Source organism: Bubalus bubalis, chromosome 8 (assembly GCF_019923935.1).
Source record: "Bubalus bubalis isolate 160015118507 breed Murrah chromosome 8, NDDB_SH_1, whole genome shotgun sequence".
NCBI lineage: Eukaryota > Metazoa > Chordata > Mammalia > Artiodactyla > Bovidae > Bubalus > Bubalus bubalis.
Window position 1 is genome coordinate 89,571,024 of NC_059164.1, and position 19,916 is coordinate 89,590,939.

A 19,916-nucleotide genomic window follows, 5' to 3' on the forward strand; every position below is an offset into this window, starting at 1 on the left:
ATCTGAGCCACCAGGGAAGCTCTGTAGTAATACTAATCAAATATACTTCCTTTTAGACTCAGCTGCTAACATTATCAACATCTCAGATTCACTAGCTTTATTTGCCTTTTGTGTGTAATGTATATTCCATTTGGATTTATCTTTATTAAAAAGTTGAACAATGAATAAAATATTCAGAATGCATAAATATGAGTAGAAACTGACCCTGTCACCTCCCGATTCTACTCCTCTGATGTAAACATTAATAAATACCTGCTGTTATGCTTATGTCATTCTTAAGTTCATACACATGTTGAGTCATTGATTTGATAATATTTGGATTATTATTTTTTTTAATTTTATTTTATTTTTAAACTTTACAAAATTGTATTAGTTTTGCCAAATATCAAAATGAATCCTCCACAGGTATACATGTGTTCCCCATCCTGAACCCTCCTCCCTCCTCCCTCCCCATTCCATCCCTCTGGGTCGTCCCAGTGCACCAGCCCCAAGCATCCAGTATCGTGCATCGAACCTGGACTGGCAACTCGTTTCATACATGATATTTTACATGTTTCAATGCCATTCTCCCAAATCTTCCCACCCTCTCCCTCTCCCACAGAGTCCATAAGACTGTTCTATACATCAGTGTCTCTTTTGCTGTCTCGAACACAGGGGTATTGTTACCATCTTTCTAAAGTCCATATATATGCGTTAGCATACTGTATTGGTGTTTTTCTTTCTGGCTTACTTCACTCTGTATAATAGGCTCCAGTTTCATCCACCTCATTAGAACTGATTCAAATGTATTCTTTTTAATGGCTGAGTGATACTCCATTGTGTATGTGTACCATTATTTAAATATACATAATTGTGTTTTTGTTTTTAAAAAATGAAATCACACTAAACGTATTGCTCTATCACTTGTATTTTTCACTAAGATACACACTATATATATATGTATATGTGTATGTATATGCATGTTTATATGTATGTGTATATTGTGCATATCTCCACTGCCAATCTATCCTAGCATTCTTGTGTTTATTATATTGTAGACTGATGATTTTCTCCTTCTAGATCTCCTGTCTTGGTGTGTACAGTTTAAACTTTTTAAGTGTGTTTTTCTCTTTCATTCTTAATCTCTTAACTCATTTTGTATTGGTATGTATTCATTAATAAGCCTTTCCATAGGTACTATTTTAGGTGCTTAAACTATAGAAAGGTACCTACATTATGTACCTGCTTTTCTGGAACTTATATTCATGTTGTCAGATGTTTCCATATGATCGTTCAGAACACTGATTCAGATTTTAGTGGTGTCATTCTATTTTTCAGTTTTGTTTATTTCAGTCTGTTCATTTAAAAGTCATGTTTTCATTGTCTTTTTTTTTAATTCTGAAAAGTTTTTTGCACTGTTGATTTTATGTCACTGGGAGTTTTTATTATAGTTTTCCTAAAACATGTTTTTGTTTTTTTCCATTCATTATAGTTCCATGAGGTGAAATCTCTCAGTCGTGTCCGACTCTTTAGGACCCCATGGACAGTAGCCTGCACCAGGCTCTTCCTGCGTGGGATTTTCTAGGCAAGAGTATTGGAGTGTGTTGCCATTTCAGGAGTCCATAATTTTGTATTTTGGGCTGGATCTTCCTCCCCCAGTTTACTGATCCTCCTTCAGTAAGATGAATATATTACTTTTCTTTAATTAGAGTTTATTTTGTGTCCTTTCATTAGCTGTAAAGGTAGACTTATGGGATCACTTGAATAATGACAGACATGTAAAAATGGATGCTGTGACATTATCTGCTGAAGTTAAAACTAGCTGGTCAGGGATTACCTGACAGTTGAGATGCAGAGAGAAGCTCACTAACTTTCTTGGATCTTCGGGTAGAATATATGGCTTTCTTCTCTGACTTCATTTCCCTAGCTCTCACCCAATGCCCAGAGGATGAATCTATTCACTTGCCCTTTCCACTGGAGATTTTGTTTAAATTAAGGTCATAGGGATACTCCAGGCTCTCTGAGTTATTTTAATATAGGGAGATGGGTACAAGATTAGTATTTCAGAGACATAAGCTCGCTATCTTCCCATAATTATATCTTTTGCATCTTTCTTTACCCCGTCCTGCTCTCTCTTCTCTGTACAAAACAAGCATGAATCAAGTTAGCAAAATAATCAGACATATTTTAACCACAGTAGTGAAATAGATGATTTGATTGGTATTAGTAATTTTCATCTAATAGGTCTACTGATGATGGTTTAGTATTTTTCCACTATTGTACATATATTGTACAATACACACTGTACTTTTGGGCTTCCCTGGTGGCTCAGACAGTAAAGAATCTGCCCACAATGTGGGAGACCTGGGTTCGATCCCTGGGTTGGGAAGATCCCCTGGAGAAGTGAATGGCTACCCACTCCAGTATTCTTGCCTGGAGATCCCATGGAGAGAAGAGCCTGGCAGGCTACAGTCCATGGGGTCACAAAGAGCCGGACATGACTGAGCGACTAACACTTTCACTTTCATAAGATTTTTATTTTAAAAATGTATATAAAAGCCTCAGAGAACAAAGTCAGGCTTAGTAGCTAATGCCGGGAGCCACATCTTTAATAACATAATTTGTGAAAGTATATCTCTGCATATTTGTGAGAGCAGCGTTGCATGTGTACAGCTTAGGGGAAGATGCCAACCGATACTTCAATGTATTCTTTTCACATTAGCACAGATCACAGCTGGCAGAAATGTATTGGCTTTTTAAATTTACTTTTTTTGAGGTTCTCACATTGGTTAGATAATAAAATGGGCAGATATTAAAGAACAAAGTTGGGTTATAGAAAGTGAAAGCAAAATGTCATTTCATGATAAATGAGAAAATTTGGCTGAAACTTCCTTCCTTTAGGAGTTTGTTCTAGTAAGAACGGAGCACAACTAAATGGTATTTGTCGCTCAGAGGAATGGCTTCATATACTGTAGACGGCATCATTCTCCCTGCTTGTGTTTTCAGTAACTATTGTATTTTATGTTCCTGAATATTAGAACAAAATATGCTAAAATTTGCTCTAAGCTTCTTAGAACAAAATTCCCTGTGTTCTGCTTTGAATTTCTTTTCCTTGTGTGTGAGATGCAATCTATATGCCCTTTACTCAAAGAGGGAGCTCCTTCTATACATGAAATAAAGAATTTTACAGTTTTATAGTTTGATCACATCAAGTTTGAATAAACTCAATAATCTTATATATAGGAAATATATTCTATGTTCCAGTATGAGTTTGCTCTATTTCAAATACTAGTCTTTAAATTAGTATTTAGCTTTAAGGGTCAGAAAGAAATGATAGGGAAATTAAATAGCCCAGGGAGCTCAGGTCAGTGCTCTGTGATGACCTAGATGGGTGGGATGGGGGTGGGTGAGAGAGAGGTGCAAAAGGGAGGGAATATATGTATACATACAGCTGATTCTGTTGTACAGCAGAGACTAGCACAACATTGTAAAGCAAACATACTCCTATAAAAAGTTAAATATGTGAACTAAGCAGTGTCTCCTGCCTGTCTATGAGATGTGGGTTTGATCCCTGGGTACAGCAGATAGTCAGTAGGAGGGCATGACAATCCACTCTAGTATTCTTGCTTGGAGAATCCCATGGACAGAGGAGCCTGGCGGGCGATAATCCATAGGATCACAAAGAGGCAGACACAACTGAAGTGATTTAGGGGCAGCAGCAAGTAGTATAAATAATCTAGTCCTGAAATCTCATGCCACAGATAGCTGATATTTTGTTTCAAATCTGAGTGCCTATGCAAATCAAGGGAGGAAGTATGGAGAAATATACCAAATGTTTGGTTCAATCACTTTGTATGTACTTGGCGAAAATGTTTTACATGTAGATATTTATTTAAGATTTACAATCAGTGGTAGTTAGGGCCTCCCAGGTGGCGCTAGTGGTAAAGAACCCTGCTACAATACTGGAGAAGTAAAAGATGTGGGTTCGATTCCTGGGTTGGGAAGATACCCTGGAGGAGGGCATGGCAACCCACTCCAGTATTCTTGCCAGGCTTGCTATGTAGTTCTTTGTTATGTCCCTTCCCTGTAAGTTATATTGCCAACAATTAGCAATAACTGCTGGGTTTAAAATTTCCTATGAAGTAAAATTAATTTTATTACAAGTGGTTATTACTTAATTTATATTCATATTTATATAGTTTGTATGTATATGTATGTATCTTACATTTGTTTGAAGATCTGATGCAAAATTCAGCCACTTCACTTGCAGTCTAAACTACATGCGAGCACACACACATCACAGGAAAATAAACTCAAAATATTAAAAATAATATGAAAATCAAATTGCACTCAGCTTCCTAAATTTATCTTCACACACTTTTGCCTGAGCTCTTTGGTTCTCTACCAAATGGAAAAGTATTTACTTCCTATATACATGCTGTAAAAAATAGAAACTGTTTCACACACCATAAAATACATTTGCAATGAATGTTTTCCACACCCTTCTGAGAGGCTACCGGCTTTTAAACATAGTAATTGAATTACACTCAACTGAACTAATTTTATTCGGGCTGATGGGAGTGATCAGACTGGCCTAAAGCTACAAATGAACTGCAAATCTCTAAGATTTTAACTTTTGATTTAAAAACTGTGCTCTATCAGTTCTATTAGTTTTCCTTCATTTTAGAAACCACATAATCATTTGAGTTTACGACTACAACTGTTCCCAGCTGTGTTGTAGGAATGCATTAAATGAGAATGTGAAATATAAAAACGAAACTCATCTCATTCAGTGCTATCGAATAAACCAATAACAGATGAAACCATATCACTGTCAAAGGTGTAGAAAACAAGGACTTTGAATCTGAATAGATTCAATCCAAATCTGGACTACCATAATTTCGATCATTTCACATAAAATGTGATACACTGTAGTGCACAATACATTATCTGTTCTTGTCAAGGACCCCAAAACTTTACCTTCCTATTTAACAGGTATACACAGTAAGAGATTTAGTAGACATATATAGTATAACATTGTATAACATAATATGATGTGATAAAATACTATATAAATGACTAAATCTATTCAGAAAAATGATTAAGTAAGATTTTTTTTGAGATAACATACAAAAAAGACTAATTGATCACCACTCAGCTATTTGTGACAAACAGTTCTCTATAGAAACCCAAGTACAAGATATATGTCTCAAGTGACTTAATGCTTGAGGGGTCAACTATAAATAGATCTTTCATGATGATTTAAATGAATGTTAAGTACCATGTTGAGGCCTGGATAAATAGGTAAACATTGACTTGACATAAAGCTTTCCATTTAAAATTATGTGCAGTAGAAAATCTATATTTACTGTAATATTTCTATGTTCAACTTAATTTGACATGCTTAGGCTGCAAATCCCATATTTTCCTTTATCATAGTACATGGTTAACAAAAGACGTGATGTGCTTCTATTAGAAATCAGTTTGACAAAAGTAATAAGAAAGCGATGCTTGCTAATAATCATTTTTCATATACATAATGCAATTTTAATGTCTAGTTTTAAGTGTGATAACTATATTTTTCTCATATGCATGATTATGGCTATAAAAGTATTTATAAATTCAAAAATGTAACTGAATGAGCTCTGTGTGTATGTGTGTGTTCAGAAAACAGGGTGAAGAGAAAATTAGCACTTACTGATTTTTCTACTATTGCCAGACAATAAAATCACAAACTAAATGAGTTCTTTACAAATAATACCTCAAATTCTTGTAAGAAACATACAATAAATATTATTTTATTCCCTCGAATAAAACTTTTGAAGAAACTGAAGCTCCTTTATAGAGTAAGTCATTCAACATTCACTGAGCATCTTACACAGCAAGTACTGTGATTGGTACTGACAGTCCCTGTTTCGGCAGTAAGAAAGCATGCATGTGTTCTTCACAAGTGCAGTTTAGGTTTTTTACAGCCTTACTGTCAGTTCCACTGGTTTGCAAGCCAGCTAAGGAGATTCATACCCTTGGTTGTCAAATCCTCAGGGCTAGGGTGCACAGTATATGAATGAACAGTTAGTATAACCCCCTCTTCTGTGTCCCTTCCTAGAGGCACAGGCCCCTATGTGATCACTTCCCTTCCTATGTGTCGCTATTTCTTAACAGCCTTGGTTGTAGAAGAGTCTTTCTGCCAGTCTTCATTTTTTTTTCAGTGAGAATTGCTTCACATGTACATGTAATTTTGATGTGTTTTTTGTGGCTCAGCTGGTAAAGAATCTGCCTGCAGTGTGGGAGACCTGGGTTTGATCCCTGGGTTGGGAAGATCCCCTGGAGAAGGGAAAAGCTAACCACTCTAGTATTCTGGCCTGGAGAATTCCATGGACTGTATAGTCCATGGAGTTGCAAAGACTTGGAAGCGACTGAGCGACTTTCACTTTCACTTTGGGAGAGGTGAGCTCTGCATCCTCTACTCCATCATCTTGATCTTCCCTCCAATACTGCTTTTCTGATTAATGCTGAGTGTTGCATGCTGAATTTTCATCTTTGTGTCAGATTTCTTATAGATTTTTTAAAAACTACTCACCACAATGAGCATTTGCCAATTTTTGGTTCCCCTGCATCTAGATACACTTCCTAGTTTGGAGTAGTTCTCTACTGTATGTGGGAAGCAAAATCCACACCCCATCCAGAACTCAGACTCGTTAGCTTTCTCACCTAAATTCTACTAACAGCTCTGGGAATTAGGACAGAGATGAATTAGCTGAATTCCCAAAGACTTTGAAGTGAGGGCTAGTGATATAGACAGACTTTTACATCTAGCATACAGTGGGTTAACTATTCTAACATACCCCCACCTGAATCTAGGAAAGGTACTTTTTGCCAGACTGCCTTGCTTCTCTGGAGTGATAGTTGAAAAATTTGGGCTCATCAACCCGCAATACTTATCATGTTCAATCTTAAAACTAGCAGTTTGCATACAAAATATCTGCCCAAAGGTGTATAGACTGGAACAGAGGAAGTATAATAAACACAGATGAGATAAAAGCCAAGCTCTTTATTGACAACTGTGCTAACAGAGCACTAATGTTGCTTAATGTTGATTGTAATATTTGATTCTGATCATTGCTTAAAAAGCACTAAATGTTCTGTCTCTAACTGCTGCTGCTGCTAAGTCGCTTCAGTCGTGTCCGACTCTGTGCGACCCCAGAGATGGCAGCCCACCAGGCTCCCCCGTCCCTGAGATTCTCCAGGCAAGAACACTGGAGTGGGTTGCCATTTCCTTCTCCAGTGCATGAAAGTGAAAAGTGAAAGTGAACTCACTCAGTTGTGTCTGACTCTTAGCGACCCCATGGACTGCAGCCTACCAGGCTCCTCTGTCCATGGGAGTCTCCAGGCAAGAGTACTGAAGTGGGGTGCCATTGCCTTCTCCATTATGAGGCCCTAATGAAGGTTCAGTTCAGTTCAGTCGCTCAGTCATGTCCAACTCTTTGCGACCCCATGAATCACAGCACACCAGGCCTCCCTGTCCATCACCAACTCCCGGAGTTCACTCAAACTCACGTCCATTGAGTCGGTGATGCCATCCAGCCATCTCATCCTCTGTCGTCCCTTTCTCCTCCTGCCCCCAATCCCTCCCAGCATCAGAGTCTTTTCCAATGAGTCAACTCTTCACATGAGGTGGCCAAAGTACTGGAGTTTCAGCTTTAGCATCATTCCTTCCAAAGAAAACCCAGGGCTGATCTCCTTTAGAATGGACTGGTTGGATCTCCTTGCAGTCCATGGGACTCTCAAGAGTCTTCTCCAACACTACAGTTCAAAAGCATCAATTCTTCGGTGCTCAGCTTTCTTCACAGTCCAACTCTCACACCCATACATAACCACTGGAAAAACCATAGCCTTGACTAGACGGACCTTTGTGGGCAAAGTAATGTCTCTGCTTTTGAATATGCTATCTAGGTTGGTCATAACTTTCCTTCCAAGGAGTAAGCATCTTTTAATTTCATGGCTGCAGTCACCATCTGCAGTGATTTTGGAGCCCCCCAAAAAATAAAGTTTGACACTGTTTCCACTGTTTCCCCATCTATTTCCCATGAAGTGATGGGACCAGATGCCATGATCTTCATTTTCTGAATGTTGAAGGTTAACAATCCCATTTAATTTCCTGCTTGGTGGCTGGAATTTTTTTTTTTTTCAAAAATATTCCAAAGACCCAAAGCATCTCAAAGCCTCAGAGTCCAGAATTCTTCCTTCCTCCATCAATAATGATGCCTCATATATCAGCTGCAAGATTCATCTGATGTTTATGCTCAAAGTCTTATGAAATATAAAAAAACTCCTTGAAATATTAAAAGTATCATTTGCACTGTTCCTGTATAAACTAAAGGCAAATATAAGATCATGTTGAGTATGATATTAAAATAAATTGGAGTGGAAATGGAATTCTAGAAAATATATATGGACAAATTACATAGAAAGTAAACATAGATTGATAGAGATACATGGATAGAGAAACACAGAGAGAGATTCACAATTAGGAAAGATTATTACAATCACTAATGAAAAAGTTGGTTTCCAACAGATAGTGAGAGAGCTTGACTTAGAAGAGAATGTGTTAATTAAGCTCAGTCGGATACACTTTCAAATTTTTAAATAGCCTGAAATTCATGAGATTAAAATAATTTTGAACAGGAGAGAGAAATGGTAATGCTTTTTTAAATTTGCCAAACCAAAGAGTAGCTTAATAACAAATGAAAATCTTATAAATTTCTTAGTTTTTCCTCTTCAAAATGTAAAATAAAATTTTAAACCACTTTAAAACAGTATATCAGAAATGGAAAATCTGCAGTTAATGCCATGTCCTCAAAATAGATGTACATTAAAGGAATATAGTCATATAAGGGCTATTTCCATTGTGTATGCCTTGGTATTTAGACAGATGATAACATCTTAAAAGGTTCAATTACAGTGGAAATAAAAAAAAATGTTTTTATTTCAAGGCACTTTGGCAAATAAATAATTAAGTATACCTAAACCTTCTCAATGGGCTTCCAAGGTGGCTTTAGTGCTAAAGAACCTGCCTGCCAGTGCAGAAGACATAAGAGATGCAGATTCAATCCATGGGGTGGGAAGATCCCCAGGAGGAGGGCATGGCAACCCACTCCAGTATTCTTGCCTGGATAATCCCATGGACAGAGGAGCCTGGTCAGTTACACTCCATGGGGTCGCTGAGTTGGTCACGACTGAAGTGACTGAGCTCAGGCATGCAAACTTTCTCAAAACAAAAACACCTGAGAATCTTGAAAACTGTGCAGAGCTGCCTCGTGTCTTAGCCAGTATTCTTCAGCTTTGTGCTTGAGACACCCTGGGAGGAAATAAACAGCACCTCGTTTCTCTGGAATTATTCCACATGTCTTTCTATCTTGCCTGATCTGTGTCTCCTTGGCTCACATATTCCTGGTTTTCAGTTTAACTATTTGGTTCCTTTTCTCTTCCAAATCCATTGGATGTTTCCCCCGGATTTAGAGTTACTCATTTCAGCTCTCATCTCACATACAACTACTAATTTTATTCAATTTAAATAAGATTGAGAGAAACCATGCACCATAGGTCCTGACCCTCATCCCAGTAGCCTAGAAAAGCAACTAAAATGATCAGAATCTGGGTACTTTGGGCAGTCTATGCCACATGCAGTGTTGATACTTACCTTCTTAACAGAACTATATAGTTGAGAGGAATCTTCTGCACTTGAATATTAAATAGCTCAGTGCAGTTTGATTGAGATTCCTGGCTGAAGCTGATGAGTTGAGAAAATAGGCATCTAATTTCCCAAAGTTCAAATGGGAGATGTTTATTTGTAGTTGTTGACTTAAAACATAGTCACAACCTAAAATTTGAGAGTTATAGTTTATTAAGTGGAAATTTTTAGGACTTCAAGCCTGGGAGAGAGCATCTCAAGTGACCCTGAGAGAACTGCTCTGAGGGGCAGGGGAGGGGTCTGGTTATATAGAAGTTTGCAACAAAGGACAGGTAGTCTGAACATCAAAAGTATTTTTGTGAATGAAAACCAAATATCTCAGGTTAAGGGATTGAGCACTTTTCTATATATGGGAAGATGCAAGAGTCTGTGTTCACTGAAATCACTCCTTCCATATGCATCTCAGCTATCTGGGGCCAGTATCATGCATTTGTCCTCAGCGCTCACCGTAGGGAGTGCCTGTAACCTCATGGCTGCCAGATCACAGGCTTCGTTCTCCTTCCTGGTTGCCCTGGAGAGCTGGGATCGCTGATGATTGTGACATTGTTGTTTACTGACATAGCAGGAAACCCTCCATTTCTTACATTAGAGGTCTCAGAACAAGCTAGTGATACTTTCATGGTCATTGATGTTTAACTTGTGCCTTAAAAGACAGGAGGTTAATCAAAGAGAGTGAGAATCCCTTTGAAGAAAGTTTATCCAAACTGATTTATGTATCACTGTTATACCTCTGTGGGGGAGACTAGTGGGGTGCATAAAGGGAACAACCCCCTTGAAATGTTAGGATGTCTACTAGGAGTGTAGAATGACATCTTATCCCCTGAAATGGATATTACTGACGTGGAAAACACCTTAATCCCACTTGCATTGCTGCAAAAGTGGAATGAGTGAAAATGTTCTTGAAACTGATTGCTCTAGAGCTCCTGAACTTAAAAAGCATAAAGATTCCATTTTTTTAATCTTATCTGGAAATGCCAAAAAAAAGTGAGATTCTGGCTAAGCTGTTAGTGATAGCAGAGAAAGGTTAGAGGTGCAGTAGGAATATCCTGGTGTCTAGAATTGGACAAAGAGGTGAAAGAAGGTAGTGAAGCTAGAGCATTTTCAGATACCTGTTTCAGACAGGGCCAGTTATTGGGGTGGAGAGACCCTCATAGCAGAAAACAGTTATATGGTGAGATAGACAATTGCAACTTCTCTGTGCCTGACCTCATCTTCCTTCATCAGACCACAGATGGAGGAATTTTTAATAGCATGATGAGCAGAGAAATCAAGTACCAAATACTGCACCTGACTTCTTCTTTCAGATTTCTCTGGCTGGTCTGAGTTAAATATAGGGAAGTGGGAGAAACCTTAAATCGCAAATAATCTTAAAGTATGGATTCAGATAACTGGGTTTATTAATATATGATAAAGAAATTGTTCTAATCCTGGCTCTGCCTGGAAAACTATAGGATTTCCCTTTGATATCATCCAGGTGTGGAAAAGGAATATTTTGATGTAGTCCTGAAGGTAGTAATCAGGGAGAATGAAGTTGAATTCTGCAAATAGTTGAAGGAGTCTTACCCATTTCATAATCGATTTATACTTACTCCTTTTGGTTAGAGAGTTTTGTAAAAAAAAAAAAAAAAAAAAAAAAAAGTTTCATGGGTAGATCAAAATTCTAGCACCAAAAAGTAAAATCAACTGAAAAAATCATAAGTTGATAGAAAATGTACAAAATGTAAAAGAGTATGAGGTCTTAAAAATATTGTGTAAATTCCAGTAGCAAAACAGTAGTGTTTCTCAAAGTGTAATATGTGATATAGTTGGATTAGAATCATAGAGGTGGAGATAGTAAAGATGTAAATACCTGTATCACATTCTAGATGTATTGAATCAGAAACTGTGCTGAGCCCAGTGATTTCATGTGGTCCTTATATGGAGCTTATCTGGCCAAAATATGAGAGTCTTTTGAGCAAAATAATAAGGAGAAAAAGGTAAAATAAAGAAAATAAATTTGAGACAGATGAATGGCAAATACTGTTTTACTAAGTTGTCTTTAACCAGATAATACTTATTTTCAGTATCTTTTCATTTATGTACTTGATGGGTAATAACGTCATAATAATTTTCACACTAAAAAGGGATAGAAGGCAAATAGTCAGGATATTTGTAATGTCCCCCTTTGCTCTGCCTGCTTTCAACTTGAGGTTTTAATTCTGTTTAATCACTAAAACAACAATTTGCTTAATTTGCTATTCTTAATTGCCTTGGCTATTAAAAGATTAATTACCAACTAAATGGGTTAAAATTTAGATTGGCTATTTGAGAAACTGCAAGATGTTGAGATTCCTCAGTTGAGTAATTTGGCTTTACATAATTGATTATTTGCCCTGTTATATTTAAAATGACATACTCTAAACTATTTTACAGTGTTTCCTATGTTTTGAGTTGAAATGTGTCCCCCATTAAAAATATGTTGAAGTCCTAATCCTTGGGGCCTCAGAATGTGACTTTATTTGCAAACAGGGTTGTTACAAGTATAATTAGTTGAAAGTGAAAGTTGCTCAGTTGTGTCTGACTCTTTGTGACCCCAGGGACTATACAGTCCATGGATTTTTCCAGGCCATAATACTGGAGTGGGTAGACTTTCCCTTCTTCAGGGGATCTTCCCAATCGAGGGATTGAACCCAGATCTTCTGCATTGCAGGCAGATTCTTTACCAGCTGAGCCACAAGGGAAGCCTCAAAATACAGGAGTGTGTCCTATCCCTTCTCCAGGGGATCTTCACGACCCAGGAATCAAACCAGGGTCTCCTTCATTGAAGGCAGATTCTTTACCGACTGAGCTTCAGGGAAGCCCTGTAATTAGGTGAGAGAACACTGTCTTAAGGGTGGGCTCTTGATTCAGTATGATTTCTGTACTTATAAGAAAAGATGAGACAGAGTCACAGAGATGAGAAAAGAAAGTATGGCTCTGTGATACAAAGGCAGAGACTAGAGTTATTCATCTACAAGAGGTTGCCAAGGATTGCTAGCAAAATCCAGAAGTTAGCAGACGGGAGGAAGGTTTCACAGAGTGAAAGTTTGATTTTGAACTTCTGGCCTCCAGGACTGTGAGACAAAAATTTTCTCTTGTTTTAAGCCACTCATTTTGTGATGACAGCATGGGAAATGGATATGTCTTCAGATCAAATCAGATCAGTCGCTCAGTCGTGTCCGACTCTTTGCGACCTCATGAATCACAGCACGCCAGGCCTCCCTGTCCATCACCAACTCCCAGAGTTCACTGAGACTCACGTCCATCGAGTCAGTGATGCCATCCAGCCATCTCATCCTCTGTCGTCCCCTTCTCCTCCTGCCCCCAATCCCTCCCAGCATCAGGGTCTTTTCCAATGAATCAACTCTTCGCATGAGGTGGCCAAAGTACTGTCTTATGTAGGTACAAATACTAATAACTAAAATGAGTGGGCATTCCCCAATGGCTCAGCAGGTAAAGAATCTGCCTGCAATGCAGGACAGGAGATGCAAGTTCAATCCCTGGGTCGAAAAGACCCCCTGGAGAAGGAAATGGCAACCCACTTCAGTACTCTTACTTGAAAAATGCCACAGACAGAGTAGCCTGGTGGGCTACAGTCACAAAAGGTCAGACACAACTGAGTGACTGAGCATGCACAAAATAAGAGGGCTATTTCAATAAACATAGAAATTTACAAATTCATTTTCAAAGGAGGAAAGTACATTTTTAGTGTTTTTTTAATTGACACAAGTGTTAACTATTTTAGCCATATCAGGACAGTAAGTAACAGAGACCTATCTATATTCTGACAGTGTGTGTGAGCGTATTAACTATAACTTTGAACTACTGTAAATGAGCTCAATATGACAATATTAGGGAAATAAAACTTTTGTTACATTGAAAAGAATATTTACAGATACAGTGATCGAGGTAATAGAAAGTATCTTAGAGACTGAAATAAATTCTCTGAATACAACTGTGTATGATATATAAACTTGAGTTTTCCTGTTACACAGGCATAGTGTATTTTTATTTCATTTGTTCATATTTTAAAATATTATCTTGGGAAGGGAATAACCTTGTATCTTTACTGCATTTATATTAATATAACTGTAAAAAATTACAAAGTGATATAATATCCATAAGAGTTCTGATAAAAGGCTCAGTTGGTGTTCATCAGGGCACCATGGTTTTAATGAAGTAACTAAGTAAATGATAAAGGAATTTGCAACAAAGCTTAAGAGAGACAAAAATCTTCTGATTTTAAAGTATAGGCTAGTGTACATATTAAATAGTATTTATGGAACAAAGCAATCTCTACTGTCTATAGCCATGTGCTTTCTGGTAAAATTAATGAATCAGGCAAAAAATAAAAGTATAAGATCCAGAGATGAAGAAAAGAGGCATTCTAGATTCATGGACACGCTTGTCAGAGACTATAACATTGTAACTTCTGAGACAGAAATGGTGTTGGTGCTTGAATCCTATATTTCAGTAAAACTCTCAATTATATCTTAGTGCAGTTCAAGATAATTTTAGGCAAAGGAAATCTTAATCAATTTTCTGATCATTTATTTTGATACAACTATACTTTATCTTTGTAAAATTATCCAGCAAAAGAAATGAAAAAAAAAAAAAACAAAACACACACACACACAAAGAGAAAGATGTGGATTTCAAGAAAAAATAGAACTAACCTAAAATGAAATAAGAAGCTATAGAGTGAAATTGTACATTGGACCCAAATAGCAATCTGTCTACATTAGGACAGCAATGGTTAGACTTCTAAAGCAAGTAAATCTGCACATACACAGAAGAGAGTTCTAGTGCAGAAATATTTGGTTAAAGACTAAGAAAACTTTTATGATAAGATTAAAAATATTTGAAAATAGTCATTACAAATCCCAAGAAAATAACTATAAAAATTAAAAATTGCAATCCAAAAAAATGACATGATTTTGAAAATTTCATAGATTATGAGAATAAAATACACTTGTTTTTAACATTTGAACCATTCTGTCTTAAACATCCCAAATTTAGGATAATTGAAGTAAATATAACATTTTCTGTTTTTCAATGAATAATAGTTTCATGTTAAGAATAACATCAATTTAAAATGCATCCAAGAGTTACCAAGGTAATGAAAATATTATTGGTCACGATCTTGCTAAAAAAAGACAATCTCTGGGACTTCCCATGTGGTCAAGATCTTGTTAAAAAAAGACAATCTCTGGGACTTCCCAGGCGGTCCAGTCGTTAAGACTTCACCTTCCAATGCAAGGTGTGAGTTCGAGCCTTGGTTGAGGAGCGAAGATCCCACATGCCTTGTGACCAAAAATCCAAAAGCATCGTACAGAAACAATATTGTAGCAAATTCAATAAATCTTTAAAAATGGTCCACATTAAAAAATCTTTAAAAAGAAAAAGAAAACACAATCTCTGTGCTAAACCCAACATTTTAAGCTGTTTTTCCTATAGAACTGTTTACCAATTCACAAGGAATATATGACACATATCTCTGCTGAGAAGAAAATTACAGAGAACAGGAGTAAGAAACCTTTTGGTAGTTTCCTGGGATGGAGGAGAAAAGGATTTATTAGAGTTATAAGATGGCAAGATAGCCATGACTTAAGGAGTCAGAATCCCTAACATAAGTAAAGCATAGAGAAATCAGCTTTCTCTTTTTTTTTTTAGTTACTTTTTTCCAAAGTCTTTATTGAATTTTGTTACAATATTCCTCGTTTTATGTTTTGATTTTTTGGCCTTAAGGGTTGTGGGATCTTAACTCCCTGACCAGGGATCGAACCCACACTCCTCTGCATTGGAAGGCGAAGTCTTAACCACTGGACCACTAGGGAAGTCCCGTGAAGTAAGCTTCATACATTTCACTGCTTCTCTCCTTCAGTTGTTTGCACATTTATACATGCCGCAGGGCTACAGGATAAAAAAGCATGAGGAAAGCTTCGATTGTGGTAGTCTCATGTCTTTGGTACAACTGAAAGGATCTTTCTAAGAATTAAGAACAAATTTTAAAAAAAGGCCTGAACACACAGCTTTGATTCAGTTTCTGATTGAATTTAAGGTAGTCTGCATCAAAATTTACTGACAGTCATGAACTGAAATCATTTATTTGCAGATTAGATAAGATTACCTAGAAATTTAAAAATTTTGCAAACAAATGATTTGGGTGTTAAGGAAACATCAGCTTGCATACAGAGTTGACAGAAATGAAAAACAGAAAGAGATCTACAGGTTATTCACATAGTTTATAAAAATGCAAACTTAAACTGCAATTATATTCAGCAAAATAAGTGACTCCAGAGACCTAGATTTCCAGAGAACTGGAATCTGTAAAAAAAAAAAAAAAAATATATATATATATATATATATATATATACACACACACACACACACAGTGGCAATTACAGAGCTGGACAATAAAACTATTGTAATTAAGAGCTCAGTAGATGAGTTTAACACTAGAAAGGGCACAGCTAGGAGGTGAATAGTAAACTGGATAATATGGCAATAGAAAATACCTAATCTGGAGCATAGAGAGCTATACAGAGCTATTGTTCAGTTGTTCTATTTTCTTTTTGTTTATAATTATTTTATTTTTAATCTTTACAATATTGTATTAGTTTTGCCAAATATCGAAATGAATCTGCCACAGGTATACATGAACAACTATAGGTTCCAAATAGGAAAAGGAGTACGTCAAGGCTGTATATTGTCACCCTGCTTATTTAACTTATATGCAGAGTACATTATGAGAAACACTGGGCTGGAGGAAACACAAGCTAGAATCAAGATTGCTGGGAGAAATATCAATAACCTCAGATATGCAGATGGCACCACCCTTATGGCAGAAAGTGAAGAACTAAAGGGCCTCTTCATGAAAGTAAAAGAGGAGAGTGAAAAAGTTGGCTTAATGCTCAACATTCAGAAAACTAAGATCATGGCATCTGGTCCCATCACTTCATGGGAAATAGATGGGCAAACAGTGGAAACAGTGGCTGAGTTTATTTTTCTGGGCTCTAAACTCACTGCAGATGATGACTGCAGCCATTAAATTAAAAGACACTTACTCCTGGAAGGAAAGTTATGACCAACCTAAACAGCATATTAAAAAGCAGAGATATTACTTTGTCAACAAAGATCCATCTAGTCAAGGCTATGGTTTTTCCAGTGGTCATGTATGGATGTGAGAATTGGACTATAAAGAAAGCTGAGTGCTGAAGAATTGATGCTTTTGAACTGTAGTGTTGGAGAAGACTCTTGAGATTTCCCTTGGACTGCAAGGAAATCCAACTAGTCCATCCTAAAGGAGATCAGTCCTGGGTGTTCATTGGAAGGACTGATGTTGAGGCTGCAACTCCAATATTTTGGCCACCTGATACGCAGAGCTGACTCATTGGAAAAGACCCTGATGCTGGGAAAGATTGAGGGCAGGAGGAGAAGGGTACGACAGAGGATGAGATGGCTGGGTTGCATCACCAACTCAATGGACCTGGGTTTGGGTGGACTCTGGGAGTTGGTGATGGACAAGGAGGCCTGGCATGCTGCAATTCACGAGGTTGCAGAGTTGGACACAACTGAGTGACTGAACTGAACTGAACTAACTGATAGGTGACAGTTGAAAATTTTTAATATAAGTATAATCAGAGCTCTAAAAACTTTAGAGGGAATGGGACATTCAGCCAAATTCAGGAAAAATTAAGAAATCCAATAACATAAAGAAAGCAAAGAAAACCTACCTAAGTACTCTATATTTAGAGTGTATCACAGTTTATCATAATTTGCATAAATAATCCAGGTTAATTTTTCTCTTGTGTGATATTTAATTTTAATTTATGTATTTAATATATATGTTAATTATGCACATTTAATTGAATATTTTCCCTCCTAAAAGTTTCCAAGTTGTAAAAATACATTTACATTTAAATGAATAATAAGACAACCTGATTAGGTACAACAGACCTCACTACTGACTTCTCTAAAGGAGCAAAGAGAGTCAAAAGAAAATAGAATGGTGTCTTTGAAGATCTGAGAGAAAATAACTGCTAACCCTGAAATTTAAATCCAATAAATATGTTTCAAAAATGAGGACAAAGTAAACATATTTTCAGATAGTCAAAAACTGAGAGAATCTGACACCAAAATGACTTTCGTACAGGCATTGGCAGATTAATGAAAGATTATAGAAAATCCAGAAAAAAAATTACAAATATGTGGCCTTGATTTATGATTAAGGTGAAACTTCAGTGCAGTAATGCAAAAGAAAATTGAATGAAGTTGGAGGAATTGAATACCCTCCTGAAAAAAGAAATCTTAGATCATAAAATTAAAAACTCTACATTCTAGATGCTAAAGATCTAAAAACAAAACCACCAAAAACTCTCTAGAAGGTAACAAATCCAGGAAAACAACTTCTTGACCTTGTGAGAGGCCAAAGATTTCTGAAAGAAGACATAAAGAACATTAACCATAAAAAATATGATGGAAAGGACTACATTAAATATTCCTATTTTAAAAGACAACATTAAAAGCTTTAATGGCAAGTGAAATATGGACAAAATGTACAATATATGTAGATAAATTATGTATCTTTTCAATGTATTGAGAACTCATAGTCAGAAAAAGATAGTAAACAATTAAACTGATGAATAAGGGACTCATACAAAGGTAAGTGCAGTAAATTAAAAAGCGTTTGAAAAGATGTTCAATCTCTCACTCAAAAATTAAATATAAAGCTCTATCACTTTACACAAAAGAGAATGACTAAAATGAAGAAAAGACACATGACTAGAATAAAGACTGGCGTTACCTGGTATGGCCCTGGACATAGAGAAAATGCAGCTCCGATGTGTGGCTCCATTGCTGCTGGTGTTAGGAAAATAGGTTGGCATTATACATAAGCTGAGCTTACATATGCATTGTGACACATGTAGAACTAGTTAATAGAGACAAAGTACTCTTTACATTTGGATTTAAGGAGGTTCAGAGGCTTCCCTGGTGGCTTAGATGGTAGAGACATCCATGGACAGAGGAACCTGGGGGCTAGAGTCCATGGGGTCACAAAGAATTGAAAACAGCTGAGTGACTAACACTTCACTCTGTGAAGGTTCAGAGAAAGAATGAGAGTGGATTCTGGGTGCTTAAGTTCAGTTCAGTTCAGTAGCTCAGTCGTGTCCAACTCTTTGCAACCCCATGAACCGCAGCACGCCAGGCCTCCCTGTCCATCACCAACTCCCAGAGTTCACCCAAACTCATGTCCATTGAGTAGGTGATGCCATCCAAAAATCTCATCCTCTGTCATCCCCTTCTCCTCCTGCCCTCAATCTTTCCCAGCATCAGGGTCTTTTCAAATGAGTCAGCTCTTCACATCAGGTGGCCAGAGTATTGCAGTTTCAGCATCAACATCAGTCCTTCCAATGAACACCCAGGACTGATCTCCTTTAGAATGGGCTAGTTGGATCTCCATGCAGTCCAAGGGACTCTCAAGAGTCTTCTCCAACACCGTAGTTCAAAAGTATCAATTCTTAGTGGCTCAGCTTTTTTTAGAGCCCAACTCTCACATCCATACATGACTACTGGAAAAACCATAGCTTTGACTAGGTGGACCTTTGTTGGCAAAGTAATGCCTCTGCTTTTTAATATGCTGTTTAGGTTGGTCATAACTTTCATTCCAAGGATTAAGCATCTTTTAATTTCATGGCTGCAATCACCATCTGCAGTGATTTTGGAGCCTCCCAAAATAAAGTTATCCACTGTTTCCACTCTTTCCCCATCTATTTGCCATGAAGTGACGGGTCTGGATGCCATGATCTTAGTTTTCTGAATGTTGAGCTTTAGGCCAAATTTTCACTCTCAGCTTTCACTTTCTTCAAGAGGCTCTTTAGCTCTTCTTTACTTTCTGCCATAAAGATGGTGTCATCTGCATATCTGAGGTTATTGATATTTCTCCCAGCAATCTTGATTCCAGCTTGTGAGAGAGTCATTTCCTAGGTAGGTTGATAGGAAATCTAGGGGTCCCCAAGGAGAGAGGGGTCTCCAAATGGAGGAAATAGCCTGCAAATGTCAGACATTTTTCTCTCTCTTAAGGGGCAGGAGGAAACAAACTAGCAATATTTTTTTCCTTCTCTATACAAATTTAAAGAGAGGTTTCTCTTAAAATACTGTGTTGCCA